General features: G+C 36.3%; 1 protein-coding gene across 4 annotated transcripts in view; it reads right to left on the reverse strand.

The window, feature by feature from the left end:
- casz1 (castor zinc finger 1) overlaps nucleotides 1–25,621 on the reverse strand; it is a 248,408-nt gene that overhangs the window by 137,321 nt on the left and 85,466 nt on the right. For 2 of the 4 annotated variants that reach the window (XM_038305937.1, XM_038305939.1), the window contains exon 4: nucleotides 18,353–18,415. The exons of 1 other annotated variant lie outside the window; for it this stretch is intronic. The gene's annotated coding sequence lies outside the window, so the exon portion shown is untranslated. Of the gene's footprint in view, nucleotides 1–18,342; nucleotides 18,416–25,621 lie in introns of all 4 variants that reach the window. One more of the 4 variants, XM_038305938.1, reaches the window with a different exon arrangement.

Below are 25,621 nucleotides of genomic sequence, written 5' to 3' on the forward strand. Positions count from 1 at the left end.
ATTGAGAACTTAGAACTCAACTCAGTTCTACACATATCAATCTGGCTACTGCCAGGTTACTTTTTAGACGGTATTATAAAATTACAAGTAGTATCACCTATTGCTTGCCCTCATGTTGAGCAGCCATAGTTTACAGCTGTTTCTAACTCTTCATTTTCAGAAGAAGCATTGAACAGACTTCTGCAGGATGTTCAAAAGCATAGAACAATTTCTTATAACCCTATCTGGCGACCTGTCCAGGGTGTATACCGCCTCTCACCTGTAGACACCTGGAGATGGTCACCAGCATCCCTCACAACCCAAGCAGGCCGAAAAAAATGATGGAAAATGGAACCCTAACCATATTTTAACTACACCACTACTATTTTCTTGACCTGTTTGCAGTTCTCCTTCGTCCCCATACAGTAATGCTTTTTGTTCACTGATGTTCGCTAAGAAACCTCTGAGGCCTTTGCAAAACAACTTTATTTTTACTTGGATCAAGTTAGACAGGGTTTTATCTAGGATTGTCAGAGAATATACATTTTTTCATTCATAGCATGTTTATTACCCTATGTAACAGACTTAACTATGACCTGCCTTAAATGAAACCATATACATTACAAAAAAAAGAGATACAGTACATTGGAAGTTAACGGGTATGAATACTTTTTAAAGGCCCAGTGTGTCAGTGAGGCCATAAATAGTGAATACTTTTACTCCCGACAGACAGAGAGGAACTAATTTCTTCAGCTGCAGTGTTTTGTCCTTAGACCCCAGTGTCACTAAGTGTACTTTCCAAGGAATATTCATTTCGTTCGGATGGCCTCGTCAGCCTTGTGACCCAATCCATATCCATTCTGTACTGTGTGCCCTCTCCGGTCCCTGGCTCTTTTCTGTAAGTGGCAGATATTTCACCTGCCTATCAGTTTTCCTTTAAACCTGCTGCTATGTGCAGGAAAGGCGCCCATATAGGGTCACTGATTGTCCTCTACTGGGCCCTCTTTGAAGCAACTATCTGGCTGTCTACTTCCTCCGCTTCTGTCACTCAAATTACATCACATAGAGGTCACCGGTAGAGCTTGATTTAACAGAGCTAATTAACTTTGATATAGTTTTACATAATATTGTGATGGAAAATGTGCAAGCCTCAGGTGACTTGTGACTTAAGCAGTAAATCATAAATTTAGGCCTCCCTGATTTTATTCACGACAGCGATTAGAAGGCTTCTTTATTTTTTTTGTCTCTTTTGTTTTAACACAGTATGGAATAATTCAAAGAGGCAATTTTTCTGCCAACAGAGGAAACAGAGTTTGTTAGTGTGCACTTTTGTATGCAGCCCACAATGAAATCCCGTTTACTACCAAATAATGGGAATCAGATCATTTCCATGCAGAAATGTGCAGTGGGAAGGAAAACAGCTGCTGCAACGTGAGGAAGGTAGGAGGAGGTTAACAGGAGTCAATGGAGGCTAAAGAGACAGCAGGTCTACCGATGACAGAAAGAGTGGCCAGGGACTGCAGTTCAAGACTTCTGGAAACCACATCAAACAGGCTATGGAGCCTTGCCAAGAGGAACACACACTATCTGTTGCAAAGGGAGAGAAGACGGAAGACAGAGACAAGAAGATACAGTGCAAATAAAACAACAAAGGTTTTTTTGATTTTTCTGTTTTTGTTGCGTTTGCTATCTTTTTTTTTTAAACAAATTATATATTCGGGCAATAATGACGGATTCAAGGGCATTTTGGCTTTATGATAAGAAAAAAGAGAAGGAGAAGTGAAAAATCAGATATATTGATAAAACTAGAAGCCTTTTGGGTTCCAAGATGATGACATCTATAAGTCTATACAGTTATGTTCATATATATATATATATATATATATATAGTTTTCTCTTTAATAGGCATCTATGGAGTACCTCTGAGCATCAAGTATATTACCTGCACCTAGTCTCAGTTTAGTGCAGTTTAGAGCGGCACTTTAAGAAATGGAAATGTCATGGGACCTGTACAAAACAGAATTTCGTTTTGTACAGACTTTCAACTGTTCATTTTCATTTAATTTTATTTATTATTACTTTGGTTTGATTCAACTTATTTTCTGTAACCACTGAGGGTTTTTCTTTCACTAAACAAGAAAAAAAAAACAAATAGTCATAAGCATACAGATTAAATGTGTCATTATCCAAGCAAAGCTGTTAAACATAGACATGCACAAGCATATCAGCTGATGATTCAAATTTGATGAATTTCAGTTTGATTTTCGCTGACAAATTAAGACTTAATACAATCCAATCCCTCTCACATCACTGAACTACTGACAAGTCTTCATTTGATTTAAGCTGTCAAAATGCTAGACAGAGTAAGGTTTCTAACATGAAACAATAGGGCTAAATGTATAACAGCAAAGTTTTATTTAAGAAGAAACTAGAAATGTTAACTCACTTTGGTTTTAAATCAGCGGTTCTTAAAAAATCTCAAAATTCATCAGTCTTCTTATGCAAATTTTTAAGATTTAAAGAACAATTTTTCTATACTTTTGCAGATTTACACACCTAAAGGCAATAACTGTTTTACCTAGTTTATTGTGCAACTAGAGAGAAAAGGCCTAATCTAAAGATTTTAGATTATCTAGAATACATTTAGGAATTTTTAAAGAAAATTTTCATAATTATTTTCTTTGTTCCAATTTGCAACTTCATTATAGTGTGCTGATACTCTTAGTTGTCATCTAAACATGATCTAGTTAATGACCTCAGGTCTGTTTGATATATTGCTGGATCTAGAGTTTACTAGAGAACTAGGAGGTGGCCTTGTATGCAACTTACTGAAAAAAAAACAATGAGTTGGATACAGACTTAGCCGCAATTGTTCAAATCAAAGATAAAGCCTTTTGTTTTAAGAATTCTGATTTCTCTTTTACATAGCAGAACATGGAATAAGGTCATAGCATACATATGTGTTTCCAAATTAAGTATCTTTTTTATATAATTGAAGTTATGTGAAGCAATAAAAATGCTATTTCATGCTTTTCCTGGACTTTATAGGAACCTTGTTAAAAAGGTAAAGCCCTTTTTAACCTCCGTTTTCCACACACACAGTAATATAACACCTCCTCCTCTGATACAAATGAATGGTCACTAACAATAAAAAGGCAAGAAAAAAATACCTTATATGCAGTTTTTATATCTTGTTGTATTAAAGCTCTTCAAAAATTGAAAATGGTAGATCAGTGTTCTACAAAAAAGAGCTTTTAATCATAATGTTAAATCCCAATCAACATACTGTAAAATGACAAAAACCCAACATGTCAGACATCTACGAAACTTCTAAAGATTAGCTAAATCTTGAATTTTTAACTGCTATATCTTTTTTTAGAGTGCGTTGAGCAAAGTGTCCTCCTGACTGCAGTTGGGCCCCATTCTCAGAGCTATCAGGAACAGGCCACTTGTTCTGCACCTGACTAATACCCTCTATAATGTCACTTCTATATTTGTATCCTGCTAATCTGCTCTCATGAACCGTCTCTTTTCCACTTTCTTGCAAATTTATCACCAGACTGAAAGACTGCTGCCAGATCCCTAAGTGCCTCACCCTTTTAAATTAAATAGCGGCATTTGTGATAAAGCCACTAAATTCCTTATCTGACTGACCTGAAGAGTCTTTCAAGGCAAAGTGTCACTTTTCCTAAACTGGAGCACTTGTGACGCCACACACCCCACCCTATCCCCTGCCACACAAACACATTAGCACACACCCACAGACTGACAGTTTTTTTGTCCTCTTCAAGGACAGAATCAGGTCAAAAATAGAACAAAAAAACAAGTTAGGCATGCAGAAAGGACAGGAGCATATTACAAGGGTAACTGGGGGAGTCATTTCAAACTGGGATTTTATTATTTGAGTAAAGTTGTAAGTAAAATTGAAAATACTGCGCTGTGCTCCCTCTAAAACGAGAAGTTATGGCATTTCTGTTTATTTTAGTCAGGAACCCTGAAGCAATAACGGCAGTTCAAAAAGCTTATGCAAAGCACAACTACTGTTACAGTTCTCTGAGAAAAAGCCAAGGCCATCAGCTTTGACTTGGGTTACCTTGTACTGAGACTGAACTCAAAGAAATACTGAGGCTGTCAATAAATTTATGTTCACTTCCTTTCCATTGCAGAATCATCACCTAATAAGGCACTGCCTGAATCTGTGGTTATTTTGAGTGGTGTGATAATCCTCACTCTGACACTGTCCCGCGTTCGAAGTTCTAATCAGGTCTGTAACTTTTAGAAAATGAGAGTTGGAGCAGATAAGAAACAGAGAGATTCATAAATTCTAACAACTAGTTCTAACATCTATTGTGCCTTGAAGAGCACTCAATAGACATTCTCATACACTGTGTTATGAGAAATCACACACTTTAATGTATGTTAAATGACTCATTTTGACAAATGATGCCAATAGTAACTCAGGAGAGGCTACAGACATCCAAAGCTTAGTTGGAAGAATCTGTTGACAAAATAACTACTAGCTTTAAAGGAAGAAAGGCATTGCAGCATAAGGACGAACTGAGCGTGTGGTAGAAGGTGGTCTGATCAGATGACATAAAAATAACTTTCTGGTCTGTTACAAAACCATCCACATGGAGAAAAGCTACAGATCACAATGGGTGCATAAGACAAGGAGTGAAACATGGTGGTAGCAGCATTAGGTTTTCAGGATGCATTTCCTCTCCAAGGACTGGGAAGCTGTTAAGAGTTTATATAAATATAAAAGGAGCTAAATACAGAACAATCACAGAAGAAAAATCTGCCAGAGGCTGCAGCAAAAGACATATAACTGGAGTGGAGCATAACATTTCATTAGGACAAGGATCCTAAACAGCCAGAGTTGAATGGTAATAGATTAGATCAAAGCATATTCATGTCTAACTTTAAGTCCAGACCTACTTTTCACTGAGAACCTAATGACTTCACTGCTCTATTTTTCAAAGAACAATATGCTAAACTTTGATTCCCTAGATTTGCAAGGTATGTAGAGACATATAACTGAAATGCAGGTTAATCTGCCTCTGTATACAATGGAACTACACACATCTTTTAGATCTAAAAAAAAAAAATTACACATTTAATAAACCTGAACTTGACTTAATCCACTTCACATAGATGCATCACTGGAAACATCAGTGGAAATGGTTAAACTTTGCGGTTGAAAATTGAGAAAAGATGATAAAAATGTCAAGGAATATAAGATAAGATATAACAACAACAATTATATGTATGTATATATATAAATATATATATATATATATATATATATATATATATATATATATATATATATATATATATATATATATATATATATATATATATATATATATAAATATATATATATATATATAACAAAATTAACCACCATTAAAGTTAGCATGTGAAAAATTATTTCTGTAAAAAAGATATTAGAGTAACCAATGTGGTAACAGCCTGGAGATTTTTATTCTATTTTGGCCTTTTCTTCAGTTTCTAATCTGTTTTTGATAATCTGAGAAGTCACTTCCTATCTGAGTGCTTTCCATTGTTTTCCTACATTTGAAGAGGAACGAGGCTAAAACAAACTGTTCCGATGTACAAGGTCAAACAACATTGTTCGGAAACCAAGAAACTACGACTAAACAGCTTAAAGAGCAACAGGGTATTCCTGTTCCTGAGGACTGGCTTGTATATGACCCTGATTGTTGATTTAAACTTAAGAGAAAAAAAAATCTTCACTTTAACACCATGGGCTCTTTGCAGCAGGGCTTCCTCTTAATCTCAGTCTCTTGCGTTTGTTTATCAGTTTTAAAAACTGCACGCTGAAGGACTCCTTGATTATTTAGACGAGGCTCAGGAGTATTTCCGGGGCCAACAGAGTGAAATCTCTGATGCAGGGATCCAAGCAGGCAGCTTGCTTAATACTTGACCCATGACCTCTCCTGGGTAATAATGCCTCCATATCTGTCCTCGCACACGTAGCAGCACAGAACAATCATTCATTCAGATGCCTGGAGAAGTTTCACAGAGCTATGACAAAACACTGTAGAATAAATCTGCTTGTATCTCCAATAACTATCTGTTTAGATTGTTTACTTTTTTTTAACAAGAATTGATTTAAACAAATATACATTACCAATGTAGACCTTTCTTTTCGACTTTCCCCTGCCCCCTTGCTTCCAAAAAAGTTAATAAGATCTAAATTTACTGTTTTCAGCAGTCCTACATACAACCTCTATGCCTTTTTCCTGCTTCACATTTTTATCCCACTATTACCCTCTCAGCTGCTACTCTTTCAGTCATACTCACTCCACACAATTGAAAAAAAATTGCCATAAAGCCAAGCAACTGCAAGCTGAGAACCACTTGCAAAAATAAAGGGCTCTCAGAATAGATAAATAAAATCTCTGTTATCCAGCTGCCCTCCCTAAATCACTCCCAACCCCTTCAACAAGTGGTCACAAGCCAGGGCAAAGCAGGCTCTTTCAATAGCACAAGACAACCACAAAAGAAGATTCTTTCAGATTCCAAAACTGATTGCTCAAGTTTTACAAGTGAAAACTGGGACGAATCTGTATCTTTGAACATAATTACAGTATGTCCTTGAATCATCCTTCCTGTTGGTAAAGTGTCCTGCCTTGCATGCATTCCTGGGAACGGAAAAAAGGGAGATATTCTGAAAGAGGGGAAGTGGGAGGCTTGTTGAACTTATTTTCAGTCAATATTACAGGACTTCAGCTTTCTGAGAGAAAGGGAAACAGACTGGGAGCACATATAAGTATCAAGACAGACATCCCCATAATTCATCCATCTATGGAAGCCCACATGTTGACGGAAGCTTCAGAAAAAATATGAGGTCAATCATTGTTTGTTTTATTTTCCCTGTTTTTGAATGAGATAGTATCCCACAATACACAACACATTGGAAAGACAAAGCTCTTGCTCTGCTGGCACAACAACAAAGGATCTGAAGTGCAGTCATCTTTCATTCAGTTTCTACAATGATCTTAGCTTCAAAACTTCATCAAACTGATTCTAATGGCAGACCACATTAGACCTGCTATTGCATGGCTTCCTATCCTGCCATCTGAACATCAAGTCATTCACATTCTTCAAGTATGTGTGTCTATTATGCAGAATCACTTTATTGTCTAGAGCACGTGTATTAGGAAGAAGGGTGTAGAGTTCAGTGAGCTTCTGGAGGGACACATTAAGTATTGCTGCAACATCATCATATTGTTTAAACTAGTTCTATACCAAATGATCTATTGACCATCTTGGGGTTAAAGTGCCACCATGCTGTAAAATAAATGTCAACAATAACCTGGACTATAAGGTGAAACTTAAAAAAAAAAAAACTACGTTATGTAAAAAATATTTGTCTTTGATCTAAATAATGAATGAATCCCTTAAGCAGAGCCTGAAGGAAAACATGAAGAAGGCTAAAAGATATTTAAAAGCCACAGGTCTTCCCCATATCAGTGTTGTTTTCATCAACGATGTCGAAATTATTTAATTGATGCTCCTTCTTTATGACTATTACCTGTACAAGAACTGATGAGCTAAACATGGATCTTTGATGACGAAAACATGAGGAGTTGTGGTTGTGAGTTTTCATTGATGGGATGAAAATGGATAAAAACGTCTGTTAGACTTTTAAAATGCATCATTGGGCTGGAGTATGTTAGTCAAAAGCTAAGAAGTAGAAGCCATGCTGCTGCATCCTGATTGGTCACGCCCACCACCTGGCATGCAGCGACGCACATTTTGCATTACCCATGATGGACCATGGCAGCAGCGGCAGGGGTAAGAGTAAGCCGGACCAGAACTGGGCACTCAACTCTGACAGCTGCTTTTGTGTAGAAATCCGCCAAAAGGTACGTTTGAACTGAACATGAATTTTGCAGCTAGAGCAAAGGATTCCCATGTTATCTCTATGTAGAAGAGGCGGATCTGAGCTGAGCAAGGTGACAGTGGTGACTTTAGGAAGGCGAATTAGCCTGATAAACCAGACTAAATGTGAGATTAAATGTGTAATTTAGTCTGGCCCCAATGAATGAGACATCGGAGGATTGTTGATGAGAACAACACATTGTCTTTCAAATCATGTCTGTGCCTATTGGCCAACGCTCTGACCAATGAGCGCAACTGACTGTGACGTAGTAAGCACGACAGAAAGCTGGTGGGGGAGTGTAAACAAACAGCATGTGAAACGGCTGTCAGTAAAATGGCGAATGCATCCTTCTTAAAAATGAATGAGCATAGAGCCTCTTACTGCTCATGTTTCAACGAAAACCCCAAGTCTAATTCTTTCAAAACTGATTCCAAAGCTGAGTCAAACGAGAACTGTTCAATAGTTGTTGAATTCCTCCTTGTTGTGCTTTCTGCAGCATCGCACAGCTTTGTTGTCCCGCCCTCAATTCCCCGCCCACTTTCCATCCAAAAATTCAAAACACATCTCTGTTTTGTGATTGGCCAGCCAGTTCTAGGGCCTGGGGCATTGTTCAAGGCTAGACTCATTCGCAGGAAAATTTGAATTTGGCCGCTGGCAGATGGGGTTAGTTTACTAGACTATAGGCGAACAGCATGATTTTAGCAAAGTCTGGATGACGGTCACTTTCAGCAGAACTTGCACCTATCCCTGACCCAGTTTGGGGCACTTCTGTCCCGCATTGGGGGACGAATCACCCGAACAATAGAAAGATAGGTGAGACAGCATTCCTTAGCTCAGACAGGAGCAGCGGGAAAGCAGTAGAAAACTGGCAGAGAAAAAAAAAAACAGGACCTGGCTTACAAAGGAGTCACCTTCTGGAACTGAGGAACTACTGTACAGTGGGAGATCAGAGGATCCCCCTGGGGAATCAGTAAACTAGAGTCGTGAGAAGAGGCAGAGAGGGAAGCCACTGAGGAAACAGCATCTGCGTGAAGGACTACAGCAGGCTGGGGCTAGCTATATAAGCTAACGGCTGAGGAACAGGGGAGCACAGTGACAGATTGGATACGTCTACCGGGAAGGGTTAGACTACATGTACAGGGGAGAGGCTACAGTTGGCTAGAGCTAGCCTGTAGGCTAATTGAAGGAGAAGAAAGATGTAGCAGGATGGATCAGCAATACATGGCCTCAGTCATCCTCTCCTTAATGCAGTGCCGTCACCATGTCCAATATGCAGAGAAACACCCCCAAAGCATGATGCTACCACCATCATGCTTAACAGTAGGGATGGTGTTCTTGGGATGGTACTCATCATTCTTCTTCCTCCAAACATATTTACAGTAATGGAATTATAACCAAAAATTCTATTTTGGTCTCATCTGACCACATGACTTTCTCCCATGACTCCTCTGGACCATCAAATGTCATTGGCAAGGGGAACCTTTCATGCCATGCATGATTTCAAAACATGACGTCTTAGTGTATAACCAACATAAACATTGAAAATGGTGGTCCCAGCTCTATTCAGTTGATTGAGTAGCTTCTTCCGTCATTATGTACCAAGAAGAGATCCTCAGATACCTTGTGAGACCATATGCTGGTGTGGTTGGCCCTAGGTGCCTCCTAATGCAGGACAATTACAGACCCCATGTGGCTGGAGTGTGCCAGAAGATCCTGCAAGATGAAGGTATTGAAGCTATGGACTGGCCTGCCAGTTACCCAAACCTGAATCCAATTGAGCACATATAGGGGAAATCCATTGTTGGGAGGTCATACAGGCATTTTGAGGCAACACTATACTGAGCATTCTCATTGCATACATGAGTATTCAATGCGAATATTTTATTCATTCAGATCTAAGATGTTTTCTGAGTGTTCCCTTTATTTTTTGAGCAGTGTATATATGTATAGGTTATACTGGTCTAAATCAGATTTTTTTAAATCAACAAATATACTTAGTAAGTAATTTAGAGTGTAATGAAAAATATAGACCATTAAACTTTTTTTTATGAAGTTCTGGCAATAATTTAAATAAACTTTCTGAGAAATAAGGCCAAGATTGCAAAAGTAAGATTTTTTTTTTTGTTCTTTTCTTTTTGGAGTAATGAAGATTGATTCATCTGTGTGTAATGCATATTCTATAGTAGATCAGCAAGCAAGTATTTGCTTTGGGTTGGAAACCTTGTATGTCTAAAACCATTACTTTATTATTGCACATATTTTAGCTTGTATATCTGCTGTGTTAAGCAATGTGATGTGCTGAAATAGGTCTGCCATTTTCACAACTTTTGTGAGACACTTTTGTATAAAGTAGGGCACCAACTAATAAAACAATTTACTTGAATTCCAGTGGTGTCAAAAGTACACACATTTGTTACTTAAGTAGAAGTATAGATACTGCAGTTTAAAAACACTCTGGTAAAAGTTGAAGTATCAGCTTGACCTTTTTACTCAAGTAAAAGTGAAAAAGTATGTGCTCCAGAAACTACTTAAAGTATAAAAGTATAAAGTAACCTTTAAGAAAAAGGCCAGATGCCACTATATGAATTAAAAGCTACATTTTTCGTCTATTTCAAAAAATTATTTGAGATAGGGCCAAGGATGAGGGGGGTCTTGTTGGTCTCCATCTCTCGATACGCTCTCGCCTGTGTCCGACCTTTCAGACATTTAGACATGTTTTTCTGAATCCAACATTTTAGCATGGCATAGACAATTCACGTTTGCAGTTTGAAGAACACCTGCTTGCTTCTGATGATTTCCTTTAACTAACCAATGAGTGTTTGCGTTATACGACTCATCCAATTACACTAGTTTTCACTAGATGTGGATGGCACCAATGATCTGCATTGGATGGCGCACATGACGTGAAATATATATTTAGAAACATTAAACCAGGGGTAACTAATAAATAATCAGTGGGGTCCGAATAAAGAAAATCAACCAGTACATGTCAGGAGACATTTTTAATGATCTGTTACTTGAAACAGAATTTAACACTCAAATAAAATTACGTATTTATGCATTCATGTTACACTGAATTAAAAAAAAAAAAAAAGATGAAAAAATAAAAATAGAAATTGCCAAATATTGCATCCTGTTCTATCTGAGAGGAGTTTACACTTGTATGACTGTATTCCTGTATATCCATCACTAGTTAAAAGACAAGATTCAGCAAATGCAAATTCTGCCCTGTAAAACAATGACAGCGCAATTGTTGCTGTACGATCCGAAGCCTCATTTGGAGCTTTTAAACAGGCTTTTGAAAAACTTTGATAATTTGCTGCTGTAATATTATAGATTTTTTAGAATAAAAAGCTAGCAGATGTGAATAATCAAAAAATAACAGAAACACAATTATAGAGCATTCAGTATTATAAGAAAGCCCACACTGTTTCTGAATAAATATATTATTGTATGAGTTACGTTCAGTTTTTGTCTCTTTCCTTGTAAGTATGAAATGTCCCATGCTCCTGAATGCACCATAGCTGTCTGACGCTCGCGAATGCATCACACTGGTCTGTGTAGATGCGCGTTTGATTTTCAGCTGAAGACAATGCTCTGCAGTTTTAAAACCCACGTCGGCTAATCGCTGTTTATTGTTGTGTGTGAATAACAAGAGACTACAAATAATAAATCAGCTTTACCTCGGACAAAATCTTTGGATTTAATGTTGTTCATAACACCGCAGTCCGCTAATCCGTGACCTCTGCTTTAAACCGAAGCCAAGAGTAACGAGTAACGTTTGTTTAAAAAATGTAAGGAACAGAAAGTAAAGATACTTGTGTGAAAATGTAATGAGTAGAAGTCAAAAGTAGGAGGAAAAATAAGTAATGGAGTAAAGTATAGATACCTAAAAAGTGTACTTAAGTACAGTAACGAAGTATTTGTACTTCGTTACTTGACACCTGTGTTGAATTCTAGAAATCAAAGGTTTCTACCCAACAACATTGATGAACTGCACGACAGCATTGTATCCCTCTAGCAATGATAGTATGTAGGCAAGGTCTGTCATTCTGATAAGGAATCTAGTTGTTATTCAAAATTGTAAAGGTTAGCTGTTATCAAGTGCAACAGGAAAAAAATGACTAGAACTAGACTATAACCTTATTGAGTTTTAGTTGGCTAAAACTGGACTAAAATGGTCACATATAGTAATGACCAAAATGTGACTAAAAATAATCATAACCCTTAGACCTGAAGATGAAAACTAAGACTATAACTTAGATGGCTGTCAAAAACCACACTGACCCATAAATAAAAAAAAAAATCAGGAAAAAACTGAAATCAAAGTCAATGAAAGGGTTACAGCAGCTTTTCTAAGGCTTTTCAACTCATCTGAATAACAATTACAGCCTTTATCCACATGGAACAGTACTGAACTTCTCCAGAGTCCCAAGAACATTATCTACTTAGAGGATGTTGCTGTGAGTTATTTTGGTAGGTCAGTTATCTTATGCTTTTTATATTTACATAAAGTCAATCACCAAAAAAAGGAACCAGAAACACAATAAATAAATAGAATACACTATTCTAAAGTGTTCACAAATTAATTTCCAAAAAAGGTAAAATAGATTGCATTTGAGATTTGAGCATTTTCACTGTTATCTCCATAATTCCCAAAATTGCAGAATTAAAGGGAAAAATGCACTATAGTAATTAAGGCCATTTATCTGAGGAGGTGTTTTTATGACTATCACATCAAAGTAGGGCAGATTAAATGCCAATATTTGGGAAAAACTGGGCTATAATTTGTGTGAATGGAGAACTACACCTGGGCCTTCCAGCTTATATTGGTATTAGCAGCATGTCGCTAAGACTAAAGATTTACCAGAAGTAAATCTTCCCTTTTAAGAAGTATTTACCTAAACAGTTTTCAACTGAGGCCATTACAATAGTGAAGCTCTTATTAAAACTGTGTGCTGTTATGATGTATTACCACATCCGTAATTCTGGAAAACAACAATTAAACATAAAAGTTTAAATATTAGCTTTGTATTTGTGAGCAGGTACATATAGTACATAAAGTAAACTGTATAAGTAGTTGCTCTATGCTTTAACAGCTAACATCGCAGTGGCCAGACTCACCAGGAAAATAAATCCACAGCTGGCCCAGGGATGGTCTCTGAAATCCCTACAATCAAGCTGCACATAAATGCTATTTTGTGCTGACTGCATTGTCTACTGCCTCTATTCTGGTAATCTAATGTGTGCTACATGTTCTTGGTCACCTTGACTTTGGTTGCCATAGCACTCTACACAAACACATCCCCACCCAGAAATACACCAAATAAGGCTTGGGGGAAAATCTCATAATCAGACGGCACAGAGGGAGAGGCACATATAACCTTAAATATATTGTAAACAGGTCAAAGCTATTCCTGTGTGTGTATACAGAGCTTGCAAGAGGCTGCCGGTGACACAGGCGCGCACAGTCTGGTTAATTAGTACACAACAATAATTGTCCTAAGCTCAGCTATTGTTGACTCAAAGAAAATGATAATTGCATGGGCATCAACAAAAAAATAATTTAAAGTTCTTTAGAGGAGCGAGGTCTCTGAGGACAAATCTGTTTGTACCAGAAATGACCTTTAAACACCTTCCTCCAACGCCAAGGAACCGGTAAAGAAGAAGGCGGCCGTTCTGTCTAGCTGTCGACCCCGGCAGATGTGAGTTCTGAAGAGTTCAAAAGAATTCGGCATGGGGGCACTGCCATTTACATAATCCTCCAGATATATTCCCCTGCAGCCTAATCAAATTATTCACAAGCCTAGCCCCTAACTGTTTCAAACTGTGCAATACACAGTCTGTCCATTACCATTCTCTGTGCCTTAATCATGCTGAAACACCCAATGTCACTTTTCCCTTCAGAATGGCCAACAGACGCAGCAAACAAAACATGGCTGCATCTGACGGCCAAAGATTTCTGACAAATAACATCTTTACCCACTTGTCCATTATGTCTGACATTTCTTATTGCCTCGGGATTTTAGCCACTTTTGAAGAACAGAGTGCCCTAAGAGAAGGAAAATGTTATCTCTGGAAGAAGACTATCTTAAAACAATGGGACATTATGTTCAAATGAAGCTTTCAAGGGAAGTTAGTAGTTGTAGTAATTAGTAGAGCACAGTTGAAGCTATTGAGAATAACTTTGAAAGACAATTGCAGATGACACAAGGGATTTTGATAATCACTGGGTTGGGTCCCTGAAGGCCTAATCCGAAAAGAAGATAAAAACAGAACTGCTGATTCATACACAAGTATGGTTTATGCCCTAACCCAATGTACAATCTTCAAAACAGAAGCTTTTTTCCACCTTGTTGATAAGGTTAAATATTTTTGTAGTACAATCATTTCCAACAGGTTTCTCAGTGATGTGAAAGATCTGACAGTAGTGATGTTGTTTTGGAATTTAAATGACGAGAATCATTTACCTCGATAAGACGTGTTATTGGTCATAACACAACTGTTCTTGATATGTTTTGGGAAAATTTAAATGTACAGCCACCTAAAAAACTTAACCAACTAAAACATTTTCAGATATTTTAGACTGTGGCACCAGTAACTGTTATCTCTTTAAACTAACCATGGTTTGGTTTTTGTTCAGCAGTTTACTAAGAACTACGTCAAACCAATGCAGAAGTATTATTAAAAGAAATCTAATAAAGTATATAGATCATAAATGGATTAAACAAATGCAACACTTTTATAGTAATGCTAACCACTCACAGGACTTTGCACCCACTAACATAATTTTTACCAAGCATCACTCTCAAATGTCATCGAATTCATGCATAGAGCAGTTGCCCAGAGGCAAATTAACAGGTGGTCCACAGGTATCAAACCCACAGCCCTCTGGTTGGAAAAACAATAATTCTTCTTAACAAACTACAGACTACGACTAACCTAACTTGTTAGTAACTCATGAGAAGAATTTTTTTGTAATATTTATAGAATAATGGTTTTATAGTAGTTGACAACTGGTTAGTTGATAATAGTGTTTAACAGTTCACTACGTTTATCAGAGACCGAGAAGTTATAATTGTGACTTCATTTATGATTCAATGTCGATGAAAGCTAAAGCAAAGAAAGATAGGAAAATAATAATGTTAACTAAAATGAACACAAAGCATTTCAAATGTTTTCAACATCCACAGCTGTTACAGTTGGGTATTGGCAGCTGATTTCAGCCCTGATCACATGCAATGTACCTAAATAGATTAAGGTGCTAACATTCCTATAATTATGCTATTCAAGTAGTACAAAATTGACCCCTAAGTCTACTAAATGGCCTACAACCTTTAAAATCCAAAGAGCTATTTTGCCGAGTCCGGTTGAAAATGCAGCTTTTTTCTTTTTTTTATGGTAAATATCTGATATAGGAAATCTGTTTCATTTTTAAACAACCAACAGTTTAATTGTATTTTAGCTTTTATAATTAGGAAAATTACATAAATACACATTTCTTTGTTGTTGCTTTTTCCTTATATGATTTCAAGCTATTATTAGGAGCCATTGTAGAGATTACAAAGGGCCACTTGATGTTCCAGAGTCATAGGTTGCAGACTCCTGGTCTACTTTTTTGCCTTTATATGTGCAAAAATATCATTCTTTTTTAACCTTAAAAAAATAAAATGCCACATTTCTAGCTACTGTCAAGTTGCTGAACTTTATTTGGTCAAATTATTGTAACCCAGTGGTTTTCATACAATACCCAGTGGTCTAACAAATACTACCTCCAGAAATATCACAATTCAATGTTAGACTATCTTGAAACCCATTTTAAAAGATAAACACAGTAGAACTCTTTCAGTTTGATGTTCTACATCATAAAAACAAACTATAACTGTCTTTTCTATCACTTTATCATTGGTCGAAGGGTCTATGTTGTTCATAAATCAGTTTTCCCAGTTTGATACTAGCAAGAGTAACAGGTAGGGTTATAGTTGGAAGTTAGGATCTAGATTTGGAAAGTCAAGGGTCCCACCACATCCTCACAAAATAACATTGTTATTAACTGGTGTTGCTAACAGTAGCTATGCTTGTCACTGAGCTTAAAAATTAGCAAATCTCACTTTTTTTGTTTTATTTATTTAGAACTTAAACTGGGTTGCAATTCCAGAATTCAATATTAAACCACGGAGATAAATGGCACAAATTGCTACTTTTTCATGGTCATTGTTGTCAGCCTTATCACAATCAATTTGTTAATGTTTTCAAGGTAAGTAACTCCGGCAAAAACATTTCCAATAAAGGCAGCAAAACAAAACACTAAAATTTAAGATCAGTTAAACCTATTCTTTTGAACTGTTCTATTGATATGAAGAGGTAGGCTTAAAACTTAACACCACCATGTTTAAGGCTCTTAATCTGAAGTAGCCCTAAACATCTTTTGTATTACAAAGGCCAAAAGTAGGATTTTGCCAATATGGTACCAAAAAGAAGCCTTCATCTTTTCCAGACTTTTAATCTGTTAGTTGTTGGTATCTCTTTTTGAGGTAATTCAGCAAACTTCATGTTGTTTTTTACAGGTTCTGTTTAATTGATTTCTTTATTCTACAGATCAGACGGCAGTAATTGGGCCGAGGTATGGCTAGCATAAGAGAATCATTAAAAATGCTGTAAAAAACTGTTAATTCACAATGTCTTTATTGGAGCAAATGCTGTTTTTAAATATATAGTTAATGTGTGAAAAATTTGGGGAATATTGAAATTGTTCATTTGAACAACCCATGAACAAAAAAAAAAAAAAAAAAAACCCTTATAATGAGCTTTTCAACTCACTGCGTCTTTATTACATCTAACTTTGTGTTGTTTGAGTCTGAGACACACCGTCTCATTGTTAATCAGCCCGTTGTTGCTTTGTGCTCGCTGTGCAGCAGGGGGGTAAAGGGTGAATCAGCCAAAGTTATCATCCCATATGCGGTCAATTTTCAATGACTTCTGTTCCCGGCTTGAAATAAACTATTTTATGTCTCCAAATATGCAGATCATTTTGCTTAATGAAAGATGCTTGACGTCTCAGATCCAATTAATATGCAAATGTAAGTGAGGATTTATTTGTGACATTCTGTATGGGTGAGAGAAAACAAAAAGGCTTCTTAACAGTAACACTAATTGCTGTGACTGATTGTCACATATCATCACTCAGTCTGGATCTCCTAAATACCAAAATTCAGATAAAAAAATTTTCACACCCGCCTGGTTAGATGTATTTATTTTCCTGCGCTTATTGGTTTGTTTTTTTCCGCTAGAGCGCACAGTGCCGCATTTAGCCATGATGAGAAAATATGCTTTACCAAGAGTCTGCAGTTTGTTCAACAAAAAGGTGAATAATTCAATTTAAAGTGTAATTAATGAGTTCTGTTCAAGTTTGCTAACTTCCAGCGGAGTGCCACACTCTTCTGGTGTATATCCTTTTTAATACAATTCATCCGACAGAAGAAAAAAATGTGTGAAAAGCTTGGGCTACATAAAGTTGCTTTTCTCTGATTAGTCATTACGGCTTTGTAAAACAATCCCATGAAAAGGCTGCACTCGCACACTTGTCACATATACACGTTTTATAGCTTTCACACATCCAATTTCTATTCCAGCTGTTAAAAAAGCCACGACTAATGCAATTCATCTTTGATGTGGAAAAACCTTCAATCAGTGGTGTATTTATCACTGTAAAATAAAATCAATAATGTAACTCAACTATTAAAATGCCTTAATGGAAGGAGCAATATACTTAGATGTTTGCATCATCCCTAAGCTCTAATGTGCAGAGCACTATACAGAATGGGGGGGGTCACATCTACATTTCAAAAACCGTAAAAAACAACTGACACCTTTTGTGATGTAGTCTTACAGCATATGATTTTACATAATATCGTTAAATTGCAGGAAATTTAGAGTTTTAAGCAAATGGGCAATGAGTTCCAATTGTTAAAAAGCAATGATTGACCACAAAATGTCTAGAATGCTACCATCTTGAAGATTGGTCTAGATTAAATGCTTAGTATTGGACAAAGTACGGACTTAGTTTTAAATTAACTTTATTTAATGTATGTAATAAAGATGTATTACACCCAGAGTGGCATATATCAATCATATAGATATAGTTTCTCTCCACAAATGTAAATATTTTAATCAAATAAGGAAGTAAATCTAATGCATTAATGTTACAGCAAGATTTAAAGGTTATCATTTCACAGTTACAGTTGCCCTTCGGAAAAAGAATAAACTACAAGAGGTTACTGATAAAGAAAATACGTTTTGAGTGAGAGTTATATCCAAGACAAATAATGGAAAATTGAGTGGAAGAAAAAAATTTGCTTGCTAGAAAGAATCTTTAGAGTTCTGTCAAGAGGAAGATGAGAGAAAGAGCCCAACAATGCAGATGAGCCAAAGGGTAACTTTAAACCAACATGGACTTACTTTACACCTCAGCAGAGCCACTGGCTAATTGTCTCCATGTCACACAAGAATAAGGCTGCATTCCTGGAAGAAGACAATAACAAAGAAAGGTGGATTTCAATATCTGTATACCACGTATGTTGTTAACAATCTTGGATGTTAACTTTAATCAGAACAGGGAGTTTGTTTATTGCAAAGCTTTAACCCTTCAGGACAACAGCTTTTTCTATTGCTTTACTTACGGGGTTCTTTTAAGGGTTTATTTTAAATCAGCTTTATCATACTTCTTATTTTTACTAAATGCCTATTATTCTGGTACATAATCTATGTTTTGAACATATTTTCGATTTAAGACAACGGTAAACAGGAAATTACAAAGGCTTATTATTCAACAATAAAATTAAGTTTCTTCACAGCAGTTTGCGAACATTCATAGTGTTATACTGTTTCTGAAAAATAACTCTGAGAAGTGTTTTAAGGCCAGAAAAGCTGCCTTCTGTACAAGCATGCTCTCAAGTAGAAACTCAAAAACCTACTTTTTGTCTTTACTTTATGTAAAAATCAGTGTAAAAATACCTTATGCTGTATATTATTGTATTTAGAGCAGAAGAAGATTGGTGTCTTTTAAAAAAGAATCATGAGTCATTAGCAGCTGGAAAAACCCATGATTTTTCTCCATAGGCAGTTATATCTTTCCTACACTAGTCAAGAACTGCACAATGATTCCTTAGTTTTCTACACTTTTCTGGCTGTATGGAGCATGTGTAAGCTCCCTCTTGAAGACGGTTATTTGAGGAATTTTCAATCACAGTTGTTCTTGTTGTCTTCCGAATTAAATTTAACACATAGGTTAACAAAGTCAGCAAAGTAACTGTACTGCAGAGTACATATGCAACACTATAACGGACAAACATATTCAGTTCTAGCCCTTAACAGTATTTTTCAAAGTCCTGAGCAAACGTATGCCATGTCTGAATCCGTCAGTGTTTGTGTGCGTACTCAACGTCTGTTTGCACGTCGACAAGGCCTCAGATTGCTGTTTGAGGATGTAATTGCTCTGCTCCTCTCCTCCTCGGAGTGGCCCAGGATGGATCTGCGCGGGCTGTTTAGCAGTCAATGGCCGGTGCAGATTGTAAACAGATCTCCCATGAATTGCGGGTTTAGCGGTTTTGTAAGTCTCTAAACAAGGTTCTGCCGATAACGCTGCTCACTCCCTGACAAAATCAGCCACTTTGCTGCTTGGGTGTGATTTGAGAGGTGCCAGTCAAAGTGATTGACACTATTAATCCCCCACAGGAGCAAAGAGGAGGAGAAAACAAACCGTGCCCTTATAGAAAGCATGTCTCTGTTTAAATTCCACTTTAGGTAAATATTTTACCCATCAAACTGCCATGCTGTAAGATAGCAAAACATGTTTTTGGCAAGTTAGAAGGAAATTAGACGGTATAATTGACTTAATTAATGCTTTGAAAGAAAACAAACAACTGCACAGTTGCTGCATTGCATGATGTTAAATTCCTACATGTTACACTGTATGTATAGATAGATGAGAAATATCAGTGCTTATGATATATAAACATAAAGGTCAGCATTTCTGTTTGCCATCTAAGTTCATCCCTGATTGGTATGCTGTCATGCAGATTAAAACCTGGAAAAGTTCTGACATACAAAGCACACTAGAGCCTTTAAATTATATATTAAGCTTTGCTGGCCAGTAGAAAAGAAAGCCATTAAGCATTAAGCACACATATTAATATTCCAGGGGGCATCTTGGAGACAGAAACACTAACTTGCTCAAACCTGCCAGAAATATAGTCTAATTAACCCTACAGGCCAAATATGGTTATAGAATGATAGGCGTTAGATACTATAGACAGCTGTAAAATAAAACAATGGTATAGTTGTGGACAACATTCCCATATACACATACAGTCTGATGAGAACCGTATCTGAAACCTTTGACATAATGTGCATCACTTCAAAAGGGTCTTCATTACAATTTCATAGGAGCTACTGCAGTAGCTGCGATAAGTCAAATGGACAACCAGAAAAACAAAGTAGATTTGTTAGGCTTTCTGCATCGAGACCAGAGTCTGACCAGGAAGTGGAACAAAAACAACCGATCAATGCAGAAAATTTAAATTACCCACTGAACTCCCTGGTATTTCATAATAAACACTTTGATGGCATCTGGGCTGCTTCCAATTTCATTATTATTTTGCCGATTAAAGTTAGTATCTTTAGAAAGGCAACCATTGTTTATTGAGTAAATAGCACATCCACATTTGCAGTTAGAGTGGTTTAAAAAAATGAAACAGGAAAGTGCTTGCTACTCACTATAAGCAGTTTATCTTTTAACACTTCACTATTATGTTATTCTTATACATTTTTCTAAGGTCCACAGTTGTGTGACAATTTTTTTCCTATAATCTTTTTGCTGCTGTAAACACAAGAATTTCGCCAATATCGGACAATAAAGGGATTTTCTGTTCTATTCTAGACAGAGTGTGTTAGCAAATCAGAGTTTACACATATTCACGTTTTTTTTTTTTTTATCTGGACCACTCCATGCTAAAATTTCTATATTTTTTTCCAGCATGTCCTTACGTTCTGGATAAAAAAAAAAAAAATAATTATTTGATAGGGTTTTATGACCTATTTATTCAACAAAAACAATGAGAAAAAATGAGCATGGAATGTTTTTGGCAGAGAAGTAGAGACGTTTTCAGTGTTTTTTTTGCATCTGAACCGACTTAGATCATTGGTATTTCAACACCAATAACATAGATTTCTTAAACCTTTACCTAGTTATCCTACACTAAAACAGGTTATTTTAGCATAGGATTATTTTTGTTTATGATTGGCAATATACAACTCTATTTGTTCACTTTTGTGTAAAAGAAGAATCACAGCTTGAATGAAATCTTTTCATTCTTTGTTAATAAAAATAATATTAATCTCAGGATTTTCCATGAGACAAATCCAGTTATTGATTTTATATCAGTATCACAACTAACTCATTGGTTACCTCCATTCTCCTCATGTTAGATGGCAGCATGTTTCAGTAAAAGAGAAATATACTGGAAGTCTTATCATCAAGCCACTTTCCATGTTTGAAAGCAAAAGAATAAATAAATAAAAAATCATGTATACCTTTAAACCTATCATACCTAAAAGACTTGGGTTTGAATTATATTTCCAGTTGCAGGATGAACAGCTGAAGGTATAAATCATCTCTTTTCTATGGTAGAGACCACAAAGCAACGTATAAAAAGAGATTAAAGTTGGAGACTAAAATCAGCAACTTGAGTCTAATGAACAAAAAACAAAGACTCTCAAAACTGAGACTTCAATTTGAGTCTCATGAAAACTGTTTATGTTTGGTAAGAGGTCAAAATAAGCAGATACAGTAGATATTTTGGGTGCATTTTATATTTATTTAATAGAGACTTCCTGCAACTGTAGACTGTTTGTAGTTCAAAGAACTTGTTTATGTGTGTTGTAGTGTACAGTAAGCACAAAGAAAACGTCTGGTTCTTCAACATAAATATACTTCCTGGAACAATAAAGTAGAATCTGCAAAACGCTTGTTGTTAAGCCTTGACAACAAAGAACTGGATATTTACTACATAGTCTCCAAATCTTGTAAATCCCTTGGCACAAAGAAAGGAGGGAAAAAAGACTCTTGATCTTATTTAATACACTGTACTGTAACCAAGAGGTGGATAATAGGCAATTTGACAAATTTAACATGAACTTAAATTTATTTATTTAATGGGATTTTCTTTAAAAAGAAATAAATTTATATGGAGGTACTAAACATAATACACTACTACTGTAGCTCTCAAAATCATTCACAGCGGTTCCCAAATGTCTATGGTTTGAATTAAATTTCTTGATAAAGATGAACATTTTGAATGACCCTTTGTTAATTTGTATACATATTGATATGACTACAATAGACTGTTGACCTGTCCAGGATGCTTTTCATTCACAGACTGTTGCACCATCCCCCCCGCAACTCTGATGGACAATTTGGACTTGAGCCTCAAAGACTTGGGATTTTACTTGGACTTAAGGAAATAACTTGTGAATATCTCTTGCTATATTTAGCTACAAGATAAATGACAAAGTGATAATGTTCAATAGGAAAAAAAAACTATAAAAACACCAGAAAATCCAGACTTCAAATATAAAAAAATACTGTTTTAATTATAAAAAACTATAATGGAAGATTTCTAGAGATCAGCAGCAGTTTGGTTGCACCAGCATCAAATGTTATCTCTTTTCTTCTCACCAAATGATGTAAAAATAGACCATTATGGTGGGGAACAAAGAAGATAGGGCCCATGTCAGAACAAACCCCTTACCGATGCCCCAGTGACTCGACCAGCCACTCTCTCAAGGCCTACTCCTTGATTAAATGCATAATCCACTACTCCCCATCCCCAATGATTTAGTGCGCCTTTAAATCAGCTTGCGCACACATAAAAACCTCAAATAAAAATCACCAAGAAAAACCATTGCACTCTAACTGTTCTATTAAAATGATACCCGGCCCAGCCTTTCTTCTTTGCAATTGCGTTTATTCCACATGAATGCGTATCTTCATTTTTTTCATAGGTATGCATATAAAATATTTAAAGTTTAAAATGTCACAGCTGAAACATCAAATGCAGAAGTCTCTCATTAATCAGCAAGGATTGAGGTTCTCTTTTAAGGTTATAACCCTTTGAAAGAGCAAAAATTACATTTTTGACCTTGAAGATGAGACAAACTCATAAACGTAAAAATAATTTGCAGTTTAAAGGGGAAAGAGATATCAGTTACCTCAGCCAGCAGTGCTCCGGGTTGTCGGGGGGAGACCAAACAAGTCTCATTTTCATATTTACATCCAAGCTGTTGTGATTAATTTAAAATCACATCAAGAAAAGAACGTAACGAAACTTTGAGAAAACATCAAAAGGGGCAACTGTCTAAGTTTCAAACCCACAGAGCCTTAGCTATCTCTAACGTGTGAAGCACAAATGGGTTTTTTTCTAGCAGTTTTATTAAACGGAGCATGACATTTTCATTACTCAAGGAAATTAAATTAACTAATTTCTAACAAGCTTTATACGTATGATATTTTAGGGAGGTGCTTGGAGGAGAGCTATCATTTCACCTCCTACGCAACAGAAATGCAAACACGTCTCAGAATTGAAGTGATTTTTAAGCCATAAAGTAAGTTTGCTTTTTACTGAGTTCAACTTAGCAATATTCTTTAATTGCACTTTTGATTATAATGCCTCGATGCTGACCGGAGTTCATTTACCAAAAAACAAGAAGAGCTTTAGTGAATTCCTACACATTATCCATCGTATATAATATACTAATTTTCTTGCACAATCTGCAAGTTAAGGAGGAAAGAAAAGGAATGACGTTATATCAGATCTTGATTTAGAATACACCACTTTCATGGTAATGTATTATATCTATGACAGAAATGCATAACAAACTTTTCTTTATGTAAAAGCAATAATGTGTTATGAAAGTGATAAAGAATCTCTATCCTATATTGTTGTTATTCAAACATAGATTAGATATACTTCTATTGATAAAAGTATTTCTAGGGTAAGTTTGTTGCTGCACAAACAGAGCATAGGTTAATTACCTTTATAAAATATTTTTGAGAATTTTAATTAGTAAAGTTTTTAAGAATTGGGTCCTTTATAAAGATTTTTTTCCAGTGGCCAAGAGATTCACCCAGCTGTTTAGAGTATTGTACATACTTTCCTATCTTGCCACACTACCTGTCAGTGTAACACATATTTTTGGTGTACATAACTAATAATCGGCTGGTTGGAAAATCGATGACATGGAAACTAAAGGAGTTACACCCATAAAATTTCATGGGGTAAACTTTAAGAACTCATCCTTAGGGTCTTAAGAACCTTGTTTTTAAAGCAACACAAAAAATTTTGCTAAAGCTGCCAGCAGCCCAACTAATTGATGCTGCATTTAGACTAAATTGAGTTTCGAAACATCAGAGGGGTCCAGTCTACATACAAATCTACAGGGAACGTGCTTCAATGGGTGTTGAGACATTCTGTGGTATTTTTATAATAATAATAAAAATTGAACTTTATTGATCTCACATTGGAGAAATTTACCTCTGTATTTAACCCATCCCCTTTGGGAGCAGTGGGCTGCCATTGTGGGGCACCCGGGGAGCAATCGGGAGTTAAGGGTCTAGCTCAGAGACTCAGATTGGCAGTCTGTGGGAGTGGGATTCAAACACAGAACCTTAAGAATTTCAAGCTCTAAGCCCTAAGCATTCGGCTGCCACTCCCCCAGCCTGCCTACTTGAACCAGTTTGAGCATCTGGCACAGAACCTTGTAAACATTCAAGCACTGTAAATTATGATTAGTGACAACTAGTCAGCATCCTGTTTTGAAGCAAATGCTTGTTTTTTCAGTTTTTTTAGTCAGTATCACTGGCGATATTCTGCTATAACATGTTAAGTGAAGAATAAAATAAAAACGGCCATCTTTCATAAACGTCACACATCTCAATTTTCAATTATAGTAGTTTGGAATTGCGGCGGAGTGAACACGATCAGCTCTATCTACTCCGTGCACGCTCCCAATGAGGGGTTACAAATTCTCGCAGGGATAACCAACAGACAGCAACACGGCAGTAGGCCATATATGTATTTTCGGTTGGTACAGCGTGATCGAGCAGGCAGCGCCCCCTGCTGTCCGATCAAGGGACAGCAGGTCACAGATCAAGGGACCACAAGTCACAGATCATTTTTACCGGTGTGAAATATGTGTCAAAAGTTAAAATGAATGAATAACTTAAGTTGAATTTGTGACTCACAGCAGCAGATTCGTGTAGTTGTATTCATTGATTTGTATCAGTGTTAAGGAGAAAACATTTTTTGTCTTTTTTTTTTGTCTTAATACATTTGAATTTGTTTTGCACCATTTGTTTTAGATCAACTGTAGCAAAACTGAATGGAAGACATTTTTAATGTGCAAATCACAGAACACAATTTGAGTACTTGTACTCAGGAATTTGAAGATGTGTAAGAGGTGTTTTTTTGTAATTGTGAAAGATTAAAAAAGTCACAATGGACAAATAGTTTTGCAACAATAATCCGGGACCATTTGGAGAAAAACTGAGAATGTAAGAGGTTTTTGATGTGCAACTTGTAGAACAGAATTTGTGTACTTGTACTTGAAATTTGAACAGGTGTAAATAAAATTTGTACTTGTGATTTTTTTATTTTATTTTGCAAATACAAA

Source organism: Cyprinodon tularosa, unplaced genomic scaffold, assembly GCF_016077235.1.
Source record: "Cyprinodon tularosa strain WSP-4 unplaced genomic scaffold, ASM1607723v1 ctg57, whole genome shotgun sequence".
Taxonomy (NCBI): Eukaryota; Metazoa; Chordata; class Actinopteri; order Cyprinodontiformes; family Cyprinodontidae; genus Cyprinodon; species Cyprinodon tularosa.